General features: G+C 37.3%; 1 protein-coding gene across 6 annotated transcripts in view; it reads left to right on the top strand.

Moving 5' to 3' along the window:
* GPBP1L1 (GC-rich promoter binding protein 1 like 1) overlaps positions 1 to 12,220 on the top strand; it is a 54,770-nt gene that overhangs the window by 6,187 nt on the left and 36,363 nt on the right. Inside the window, exon 2 of one of the 6 annotated variants that reach the window (XM_063106491.1) lies at positions 10,978 to 11,062. The exons of the other annotated variants lie outside the window; for them this stretch is intronic. The gene's annotated coding sequence lies outside the window, so the exon portion shown is untranslated. The remainder of the gene's footprint in view (positions 1 to 10,977; positions 11,063 to 12,220) is intronic. 6 annotated transcript variants of the gene reach the window in all.

The following is a 12,220-nucleotide window of genomic DNA, read 5'->3' as shown; positions in this document are numbered from 1 at the left end:
AGGGATGCTTTGGTTAGTTAAAAGGTAGAGGTATTCCAGTTTTCGTGCTGTTTTTGAGTTATTCTACTTTTTAGTCTTACCAGGTGTGGCAGGAAGCATTTATTGGGAACCATTTATTGTGGGCTTCATAAACTAGATGCTGTAGTAGAGTTGAGTATATATAATTTCATTATTCCTTACAACACTTTTAAAAAATAGATATTACCCATTCTACAGGTGAGTTTACAAAGGTTCCAAGAAGTTAAGTAATTTACATAACCTAGTGAGAGATGGGAATTCTGGCAGCTTTCTGTAATTCCAGAGCACAGTTTCCACCAATTATGTGGAGAGATGATAGTAGGAATATGGTAATCAAGGGACCAGTTTTGTAGCCAGACACCTGGGGTTGAATCTCAACTTTGCCAGTTCACAACTTTGTGACCTTGTGTGAGTTACTTAGGTGAGATTCTGTGCCTGTTTACTTAACTGTTAAATAGGAATGGTAGTGTGGAGTACACTAACATTTATAAAGCAAATGTATTTCACAGGGTCTAGTTTCCAAAGCCCTGTAGTTTCAGGTATAACCTAACTTTTTAAAATTACATATAGAAATGTTAACCTTACAAAAGAAAGGAAACTTTCCCCAGGCTAAAGCCTCTGTTGTAGATATAGAATTATAACACAACAAAGTTGCTGGCTCTCAAGGACAGATGTCCTTGAGAGTGGGTTAACCTACTGATTGATATGTTAAGAAAGTTGCTTTATTGTTATGTAAAAATACTGAGGAAACTGCTGTAGGAAAACACAGTATTTGCTAAGAACAACCTTTTTTTGGTAGATCAACTTAACCTTTTGCAAATTGTGTTATGGAATGTCACTTTGTTATTTCACTGATGTTACCAGCTTCTGTTGTTAAACTGTATTTAACTATAACTCCACATAATGTTCTTTTTCTGTAACTTTCTGTCCTGGAGAATAAATACTGAGACAGAACCCCAGTTCATGGTTAATTTCCTGAGGAGGAATGCCTCTCTCTTGAGGGCTCCAGGAAATTAACCCCTTCAGGGTGTCTCACTGCTCAGAGGAGATGGGCTTTGAGTAATCCTTTTTGCATCTCTGTCACCCCGTGTGAGGCAAAGCAACAAAATGGTACCCTGTGTGAGGATTTCTTGCTCCGTGGATTGGAGACTAACCTGCCAAGCCTTGGAAAGGAAAAGGATGTCTGTTACTCATCCCGTCAAAGGGAAGTCCTGCTAAGGGAGACTCACCACAGTAAAGGGGGTCACAGGCAGTTCTCGGTTAGTGTTCCATGCCTGCGGCATATCAAGTTAGGTCTTTTCAATCCCGAAGGTATATTTCCCTTCTTTTTACTTTTAAAATATGGATAATTTGTTAACAAAAGGGGAGACTCAACATACAGTACAACTCCAATGTCTCCTTAGAGCAGCTGGCTGTAAAGTAACTGAATGGCAGCGTGTAAAACTGTTAGTGGATATTAAACAACCATGTCCTTGGTACCTCAAGGAAGGGAGCCTTAACATAAGAATTTGGGAACAAATTGGTCATTGGTTAATTATGCAGTGGGTCTCGTTAAGACTTCCCACCTAACAACTTGGAATCTATGTCAGGTCACTTTGAGACCTAATCAAGAACTTAACAAAAAGCAAAGACATTTTTATGTCACCGAAATAGGATAAAACTTAATCTTTGCCAGTGACTGGAAAACTTTAAATTGGACAATCTAAAGAAAAAAAAGGTTAATATTTCTTTGCAATGTTGGTATTGTTTGAGCATGTTTTTCTTATCTGCACAGTGCTTCTCTTCTCTCTTTAAAGAAGTGGTTCTTCTCTTGACTCTGGGGCTTTATGAGAAACACAGCCATGGCATGCCAACTGGACCTCTTTTGGGGTCTACTGTTTTTCTCCTGAAAACCCCAAGAGTCAAATGGCTTCATCTCTGATTGGTGGCTCAGCCCTTAAGCTCAGTAATCCATTTGAGAAACAAAAACTAGACTAAAATCTACCTGTTTAACTAGATGGTCTCAAATTTTCTGGTATCCAGCTGGTTACCTTGAACAGACTTCTAAATTTTCTTCTAGGCTCATCTATGTATTTCTTCACAAATCCTCTGGTGTATTTCTTCACAAAATCCTCTGGTAAAGTTCTATGCCATCTTTTTTTTTTTTTTTTTTTTTTGACCGGCAAGGGGATTGCAACCCTGGGCACAGTGTGGTCTGCACCACACTCAGCCAGTGAGCGTATTGGCCATCCCTATATAGGATCCGAACCCGCGGCCTTGGTGCTACCAGCGCCGCACTCTCCCGAGTGAGCTATGGGGCCGGCCTTATGCCAACTTTTAAAAAAGAAAACTTCCTTTGCATCTTCTTGGAAAGGCTTGCATACTTTGCTTTACAGTGTAAATTAGTTACCTTGCTTTCTCTAAAACAGGATGAGGCCTCACCAAAAGGTTTTAACATTCTTTAGAAACACAATTTAAACCTGACTGCCCCTTTATACTGGTGAGTTTTTTTATTTCGTTTTAAACAAAACCTGTAAGATCCTTATTTGGTTTTGGTTTTTATGTCTGTATATATACATACATAAGCTGTGTGTTATGTCTACATGTTCATGTCTGTATGTGTTTTTGTATTGTCTGCATGGTACCAAATTGGCTTATAATTAATGCATGCTTATGAAATAAATAAGTATACTTTTCAAGTTCACGTGACTTTAATTTTCTAAAGTTTTGATAAATATATCTTCAAAGTTTGATTTAAACCTTTTGCCTAAATTTGTCTTTAGGTACTGAGCAAAAGACAGCCTCAGCTCTGCCTCCTGACCATGCTGGGAGAAACAATATCTTTTAGACCTTATCTTTGCTCCACATGGCCTGTCTGGATTCCACATAGCTCTAAATGCCACGTGGAAACCTGGGACCCAGGATGGCTAGTGAAAGGGGACCTATGCCCAATATCTCAAAGGCCCTAGTTAACATTAACTGATAAGGGTATAGATTTAATACAACAAATTTTTTGGCTGGGAAACCATAAATATTTAATTGGTAAAAATAGCTGAGGGTCCAACTGGGCCTTGTGTAATCTGCTCTGACAGATGGACGCCTATTTACTAACCTGAATATATAAAAGTGTTCTTATCAGCACACATCTTTGCGGGGGTTTACTAACCAAACAGGATTACGTTTGTCTTCACCAGAGGTCTTTTAAGTTGTAAACCCCGTGTAAGACAAAGCAACAAAATGGTGCCCCGTTTGAGGCAAAGCAACATGATAGTACCTTGCCCTAGAGTTGTATGTAAATAAGTGAAATGGTATTTGTAGAGTTCTTAAAACAGTGTCTGACCGTCGTGAGCACTTCATGATTGTTTAATGAAATTGTTGTTAATGAACATCGTATTACACACCAATCTAGTGAAATCTGAACAGATTTGTTGCACATGGAATGGTGTTTTTCTTTCTTAGATATTACTTTTCTTTTGACTTTTCTAATTTGTTTGAATCAGGATTTAGGTTCCACACACTGCCATTGGCAATTTTAAGTGCCCTCCCTCTTTTTTTTGAAGATGAGCAGTAAGGGGATATTAACCCTTGACTTGGTGTTGTCAGCACCATGCTCTCCCAAGTGAACTAACTGGCTGTCTCTGTATAGGGATCTGAACCCATGGCCTTGGTGTTATCAGCACCACACTCTACCAAGCGAGCCACGGGCCAGCCCTTAAGCCTCTTTTAATTTATTTCTCTTCCTTTTTTTTCCTTGAACTTTGTTAAAAGAAATCAGGTCATTTGTCCTGCAGTTTCCCACATTCTAGATTTTTCTGATTTCCTGTAAACTGGTAGTTGGCAGTTAGAGGCTTAGATTGAGACTTGATTTGGGGGTGGGAAGAAGTGAGGAGAAGACTAATTTTGTAGGTGATTCTGTGTATTGGGGAATATTTTCTGGTATGTTCAGTGGTTCTCATCTGTATCATTTTCTTGCTATTTCCCTATTGAGCAAAATAGAGTTCCTTTGATATGTTGTGTAAAGTGGAGTATTTGGTTTTTTTTGGTGCCCAATTCAATATTAACTTTTCTGGGTACTTTGTTTCCCATCTTTATTTTTATTTATTTATTTATTTGTTTAATTTTTTTATGGTTGTATATTTATTTATTGTAAAATTGAGCTAAGTGTGCTGGGTTTTCAGTGCTTTTATTTCCTGATTTTGGTTACTAGTGAATACTTTTCTCATCCTATTTGGTCTAAAAATTTCTCAAAACTGGATTTTTTCCCCCGTGTTGTTTTATCTTCCAACTGTTAGGCATTATTCTTTTTTTCTGGGGAAAATGTCCTGGCATTATTCTTAACACTTTACATATATTCACTTATTTATCAGCAACAACCCAACAGTCTTCAAATTACAGGTAGGGATTAGGAGCAAAAAGAGGTGAATTGATTTGCCCAGGGTCACACAGTTACTACGTGTAATAGTCAACTAGATTCAGAGGCTGCTCCTCCAAATTAAAAGTAATGTTTGGATTGGAAGCAAAGCTTATTCTTGAGAAGATATTTTTTGAACTGCTTATAAATAAAATGAACTTGAAGTAAAAAATGTGTATCTCATGATATAGTGGTCACTACTATTAAATTTCTCAAATGTACAAACTAGTTTTTTGTAAGTCACAAATAGCCTATTTACTTATATTCATGGGGAATTAGAATCTTTCAGGGTCAGTGCAGCTGAAGCTATTTGATAAAAGTTATCTTTACTGAATGGCTTACTTGTAGTTTTGTTGGTATTGTGACTTTTGGAGCTTTGCTGGTTTTAGAACATTACGGTATTAGATACTTGCATAAATCTAATCTACTTAGATATCTAAACCTTACAGTCAAACGTAATGTGTCAGATTGCATAAGGTAATAAATGTGCTTTTGTTTGTGTTGTGTTACGTAGCCTGGGCTCTGATAGGATTAACCTTATCTTGTTCTTATTTTAGCATACCATTCTTATTTGGAACTGTTCTTGTGATTTAAGAAAATTCAGTTTCTATTAGTTGTGGGATAGTGAGTGTTTAGGTTTGGTTGCAGCAAGTACTTGTGACCTTTGAATGATGAGGTATTGGAAAGAAGAGATTACCTGAGAAAGATTATAAATATTACTCTTTAAAAATTGTGTACTTTGTGAAATTACTTTTCAGGAAAAGTTTTTTGGAACACTGAAGCAGAAGGCAGCACAATGATTAAAGTTTATTTCCAATGACAAAACTAGCAGGATTCCTGTGTTGGACATTCTACTAATTGGGCTTTAAAGGGATCCTTTGTAGTTACTTTTGTCTGTTTACCATTTTAACTCTCTACCAGTATTGCCTTTTTATGAATTTTCTTGAGAGAGGATGCTGGAAAGGCTGTGTGCACACATACTGATTCCATGTAGTTGCACCTTCTGTCATGAGCCCCTGGCAGCTGGAGCACTGTGGCATGTGGCCCAAGCTGTGTCCATTAGATGGATTTGACTGGGAATTTGAATCTGGAGTGATAGATGCAAAGCACTAAGGACAGTTTGGAATTGATTCCAGTGGCTGTTGGTGGTGGCATTGCTAGCTGGGGCAGTTTTCTGAGCAGGCTCTTCCTGTGGCTTGACCTTGGCGGTGGTTTTGATGGCTTAGCTTCCCTTGGTTTTTGCATGTTTGGCAAATCAGGGAGCCTCTCATTCATTCTCTGAACTCCCAGTGTTCAGATAAAATCCTTTTCTGTTAGGCTACCTAAATATGGTTTCTCTTTTTCAATGAAGAACCCTGATTTGTGCAGTTGCCAAATGCCAAAATATAATTATAGCAATATAATTTGCTATTCCTAGAAGATTTTGTTTGTTACTGCTTCTGTTTATGATAGTCTTCTAACTCATGAAGTGAAAAACTTCCATGAATGTCTTTTCTAAAGGCCAGTCTTAGGAATTTTCCCTTTTATCTACCCCCAATTCTTAAAAGCAGTAGTTCTCAACCTTTTAAAATTTATCTGGGGTAAGGCCTGGACATCTGTGGTTAATTAAAGTTCCCCACATGATTCTTTCTTTTAATACTTTTATTATTACAAAAGCAGTATATGTGTAACGTAGAATATTAGAATACGTAGATATGTGAAATAAAGCCTTGACATTCCCATCACACAGAAATTACTACTGTTAACAACTTGGTGCATTTTTTCCAGATGGTGTTGTAAGCACATATATGTAGGTTTCTATTTTTAGTTTACTAAAATGAGATCAGCTTGCCTTTTTAGTTGGTGATGTCCATTTTCCATGTGAGTAAATGTTCATTTCCTCTAATACGCAGGTGCTATTTAAATTTCTCCAGCAGATCCAAAGAAATGTTCATTACAGCTAGCTCTCTGAACCCGCATCTGGCCCAGGACCTTGTTGTGTATGAGTTTAATTTCCTAATATTTCTTTAATCTCTTATAGTCCTTATTTTTTAATGACACTGACTTTGAGACTGGGCCAGTTGTCCTGAAAATAGTTTTGTAGCATTGTATCCTTGTGGTATGATGTTACTTGTTCCTTTATTAATTCCTCTGTTTTTCTCTAAACTGAAGTTTACAAGTAAAAGCTTGATGGATTCACATCTGAACATTTTTTAGCTAGAATACAGCATAGCTATTACTCGTTTTGTGTCATATCATAACACTTAATACCTGGTTTACCTATTTTAGTAATGCTAAAATTGGTTCTGGATTAAGGTGATGTTAGTTCTATCCATATATTAAACAATCAGTCTTCTCCTGTAGTAAGAAACTAATTTGTATGTTATTATGTGGGCACTAAAAGTTTCCAGTCCCTTATCAATCATTGGCCTAATTGTTTTTGGAACAGCTTTAATGAGCTGTAATTTATGTAATATAAAATTCACCCAGTTAAAGTTTACTGTTCAATGGTTTTTAGTATATTCACAAAGTTGTGCAGCATTGCCGCTAATATTAGAACATTTCATCACCTGAAAAAGAAGCCTTGTAACCATTAGCAGTCATTCCCCATTCTTCTCCACTAATCTACTTTCTGTCTCTTTGGATTTGCCTATTCAGGACATTTCGTGCTCATATAAATAGAATTGTACACTGTGTGGTCTTTTGTGTCTCACTTCTTTCATGAAGCATAATGTTTTCAAGTTTCATCCATGTTGTAGTGTGTATCAGTACTTCTTGTGGTCATGCATGATTAGGATTGGTGGGTCATAGAGGTTAAACAACTTCAACTTATTTTTTGCCAAAATATTTTCCAAAGTAGTCATGTACCAATTTACACCTCCACCTGCAATATGTATGAATTCCTTGTTTGCTCTACATCTTCATCAATGCTTGATAGTGTCAGAATTTGTTTTTACCAAAGTTTGATAGATGTGAAGTAGCATCTCTTTATTTGATTCAGGTTTTAAAAGTACTAATTAGTGAGTAATTCAGGCAATGTGTTATGTCATGTTTAATGTTATTTAATAGCCTTTTACATAGATTCGCTCAAGCATTTCTTATAGGCAAGATAACGTATTAAGTATCCAGAATTTTGGGGGGTGTTGTTTGTTTGGTTGGTTTTTTTTAGAGTGACTGGTAAGGAGATCTTCACCCTTGACTTGGTGTTGTCAGCACCACGCTCTCCCAAGTGAGCTAACTGACCATCCCTTTATAGGGATCTGAACCTGTGGTCTTGGTGTTATCAGCACCACACTCTTCCAAGTGAGCCATGGGCCGGCCCTCAGAATTACATTTTTTGACAGAAATACTTTTGGCATTGAGTTTGTAGTAGGAATAGGATTTTTTTTTTTTTTGCTTGTTTATTGGACTCCAGTTCTGATAGACTTCATGTATCAATATTAATAACTGTGGTATTAAATATTTTTTTAACAGAAATGCTGTAATGGAAAAAACCTTAAGGTATCTTATATCCCCTTTTGGTTTATTGAAAGCTGTACTCAAATTTCATATCCTTCAGAAATTCTTTTATTTTATTTTATTTTATTTTTTTGGTGGCTGGCTAGCTCAGAAATTCTTAAGTAAGAATTTATCTCTTCTGTAGTTAAAATAAGTACAAAGGTAGGAAATGGCTTTGAGCTCTTTCCTGTGTTAAGCTATCAATGTGAGGATTAAAAATAAAGTAAGCAAGGCACCAATAACCCTTTAGTTCTCCTTATTGAGGATTTAGGAAAGAAATGTGCACACAGGTAGGAAATGAATATACACTATTATAGGGGGTTACTGAGTTCTCTGGAGGAAGTGAAAGTGGCAGGCATTTGTCTACTTATTTGTTTTTTATTATTTTAATTTATCAATATACAGTGTAGTTCATTTTTGTGTCCCTTTATCAATTCCTCCTTTTCCCCCCAGAAAGTGGTAGACATTTAAGCCTATATAGTTTTGTTTGCATATTGTGAGATTTTGAAAGGAAATTTGGGGCTATTGCATATCTGAAGATATACAGAATTAATTTTGGGCTCTGCAGTTTAAGGAATAAAGAATGCTCAAGGAGAGCTCTTCAGAACAGTAAGATGAAGGGGATACTAATTGATGGAATTGTCTAAAAAAAGAAATCATTTATTGGGCACCTGATACAGACCCTGTCTGTACAAAGAGATCACGTTTGCCATCCAAGTGTGTTACATTTGTAGAGGAGATAAATATGTCAACAGGTAAATGTAATGCATTGCGTGGGTGCTTGAGTATAGTGTGTGTATGCTATAATGCTTCATGAAGCAAGAATTTAAGTCACCCACTTAGAGATGAGACCTGAAGCCTTGAAAATGAGTGAGACCGTGAAGAGAGTACAGAGAAACAAGAAAAGGGCTCCATCAAAACAGTTAAGGAATCATTACATTTACGAGACAAAAGAAAAAAGAAGTAATCACAGGTTAGGGAGAAGAACAGGATATCTTAATGCAGTGGTTGCCACTCATGCTGCTGTCTGACAGAGATTCAGCCATTCATGAATTTTATCGATGTAAGATTGCTAACTGTTCTTTTTTAAGATTTGTTCTTTTCCCCAAGATTTATCTTTCTATTATGGCATTATAGCTTTTTTTTTTTTTTTTTTTTTAATGAAATGGTAGTATTAGGACTTTTTAAAAAATGTACTAAAATATGTAAATCTACTTATCTAAATAAAATTGGCAACCCGTGTTAGTTAAAAGATTTTTTGAAATTTTATGGCTTGATGTAGTCCAAGTTTGAAAACTGCTGGTCTAATGATGTAATGTTGTGGAAACCAGGAAAAGGGGTTTTAAGATGGGGTAGGCTCAGGAATGTATCAACAGTGTAAGCCATTAAGGTTGGTGTTTCACAAGTTACTGCCTTTCGAGAGTGTACTGGTTAGGGTTTTTTTTGGTAGAGAATAGAATAGAAATGTTTAAAAGCATGGTTGTCAGCTTAATGGGAAATGAGCAGAGTAATCAAAAATTCAGATTTTCCTGAGATTGAAGTTTGAGAAATTGGTTACAGGTCAGAGAAGAGCAAGAGAGTTGAGGTAGTGATGATGATGGAATAGGTAATTTAAATCACACAACTATGCTGACTGATCTCACTTTAAATTCATGATAGCTTACAAGTGTGGACCCTTATTGTGCTGGAAAACTTCATGGTATCTCTTTAGTTCACTCATTCTCCAGTGTCATACCTTAACTGTTCTCAAACCTATTTCATCAAGAAGATAGGAGCATTCAGAATAGACCTTCTCAGCTGTCATTGCAATAATACTCAGGTATTCTACTTTCCCACCTGTTACTGTAAGTGAAGTATGCATGAACTTACTGAAGGCCAATCTCTTTTTTTTTTTTTTTTTTTAAAGATGACCGGTAAGGGGATCTTAACCCTTGACTTGGTGTTGTCAGCACCACGCTCAGCCAGTGAGCTAACCAGCCATCCCTATATAGGATCCGAACCGCGGCCTTGGTGTTATCAGCACCACACTCTCCTGAGTGAGCCACGGGCTGGCCCTCTGAAGGCCAATCTCTGCTGGTGCCTCAGATCCCCTCTGAATTGCTGAAGGACATTGTTTCAGCATCATCAAAAGCATCAAGTTTTCCTTCTCTACTGGGTCATTCCTGTCAGTGCACCAAAATAACTTCTTTTGATTACACGTCACTTCTATCTACCACCTCACTTCTCTGTTTTGCAGCAGCACTTCTCAAAAGAGTTGTCTATAATTAGTCTCCAGTTTCTTCCCTCTTGAACCCCCTTGAGTCAGGCTTTCACCATTGACCCATTCACTATAGTCACTGACACTTCCATGTTGCTAAATCCAGTGGTCAGTTCTCAATCTTTCATTTAATAGCGTTTGATATAGTGGTCACTCCTACCTTCTTTTTTTTGTTTGTTTGGCTGCTGGCCTGCATGGGAAACTGAACCCTTGACTTTAGTGGTATAAGACCATGCTCTAACCAACTGAGCTAACCAGCCAGCCCCCATTCCTGCCTTCATGAAGCATGTTTCTGCTTAGCTCCTGGGTCCTGACACTCTCCTGGGTTTTTTCTCAGTCTCCCCAGTCTTTAAAATGATAATATATCAAGTTTCTATCTTTGTCTACATTCACTTTGTTGGTGATCTCATCTAGGTTCATGGATTTACATAAAATTTCTATCTCCAGTTTAAACCTCTACCGTGAACTATATGAACTTATGTCTAGCTGCTTACTTAACACCTCCATTTAGATATCTGATAGACACTTAAAAGATAACATATCCAAAAATTCCTCTGTACTGTGGATTGAATGTCTTTCCATCCCATAGCTCACTGAAGCTTGAATTGTGTCCCCCAAGTTTTATGTATTAGAAATTTGGCCCCCATTGTAACTATTGGGAGGGTAGGAAATCCTGTTATGTTAATCGAAAGGTGGGTCTTGAAGGGGTGATTAGATTGTAGGACCATGCCATAGTGAATGGATTAATAATGCTGGTCAGGGGCATAGTTCTGAGGGCTTTAAATGGAGAGCACATGAGAGTCTGTCTCTGCTTTGCCATTTTCTGCCATATGAGAGACCCCGTGTTGCTGTAATTCATCACCAAAGAAGACCCTCACCAGATGTGTTCCCTGGACTTCAGACTTCCTAGCCTCCGAAACGTAAGCAATAAATTTCATTTTCTTTATAAATCACCCAGTTTCAGGTATTTTGTTATAAGCAACAGAAACAGACTAATGCATTCTGTCATTGTTTATGGAATCTACAAACAAACTGTTAGAATTCATAAGAGTTCAGAGCATGGCCTTGTAACATCAAGGTCAGGAGTTTGGTTTCCTGTCGGTTGCCCGTGCCTGACAGCCACAGCACGGCGCGCGCGCGCACACACACACACACCCCACACACCCCCACACCCACACACACACACACACACACACACCCACCCACCCACCGAAAGAGTTTAGCAAGATAGCTGTGTATAATTATACCAGCAGTTAATAGTCATTTAAAGAAAATAACATAATAGCATCAAAAATATATAAAGTACCTAAGAATAACTCTTTTAGAAAAGATATGCAAGGTCTTTATGGAGAAAATCTTAAAACTCTTATTCAGAAATATTAAACAAGACCTAAGTAAAAGATTGACCATGCTCATGATTTGGAAGATTTATTATAAAGATGTCAATTCTCTCATATTGATCTAGATTTGTTGCTATTCCAAGCAATGCTGTAACAGGGTCCCCCCACCCCAAATTTGACATGGATGTTTAAAAATGTATAAGAAAGAGCCAGAGAGCCAAGAATAGCCCAGGCCTTCAGTAAGGTGTACATGTAATGGGAGGGCTGAGAGGATGGCCTTGTCCTGCTACATGTCAAGATATTATTATAAAGCTGTAACAGTTAAGACACATGGTAGTAGTATAGGAATTGATAAATAGACCAGTGGAACAGAGGCCTGGAAACAGACCCATTTATAGAAACAATTTATGATAGAACTGGCTTCATAAAGCAGTGGAGAAATAATGCTTCTGGGACAATTGGTTATTCACATGGAAAAGAATGAAATTGGACCTGGACCTCATTCCATGTACAAATCAGTTCTGATTGAAGTTTTAAACGTGAAAGGCAAAACTATGAAGCTAAGAAGACATAGACCTTGGAGAAGGAGGACTGTTGCAAATAAGACACAAAAACGTAAATCGTAAAGGAAAGGGTCAACAGTTCTGACTACATTTAAATGAAGAACTTGTATTCATCAAAAGACGTAGTAAAGAAAATCAAAATACAACCCATGAAGTGGGGAAAGTTCATGGAAAG

This window comes from Cynocephalus volans, chromosome 8 (assembly GCF_027409185.1).
Source record: "Cynocephalus volans isolate mCynVol1 chromosome 8, mCynVol1.pri, whole genome shotgun sequence".
NCBI lineage: Eukaryota > Metazoa > Chordata > Mammalia > Dermoptera > Cynocephalidae > Cynocephalus > Cynocephalus volans.
This window is presented reverse-complemented; position numbering and strand designations above follow the sequence as displayed.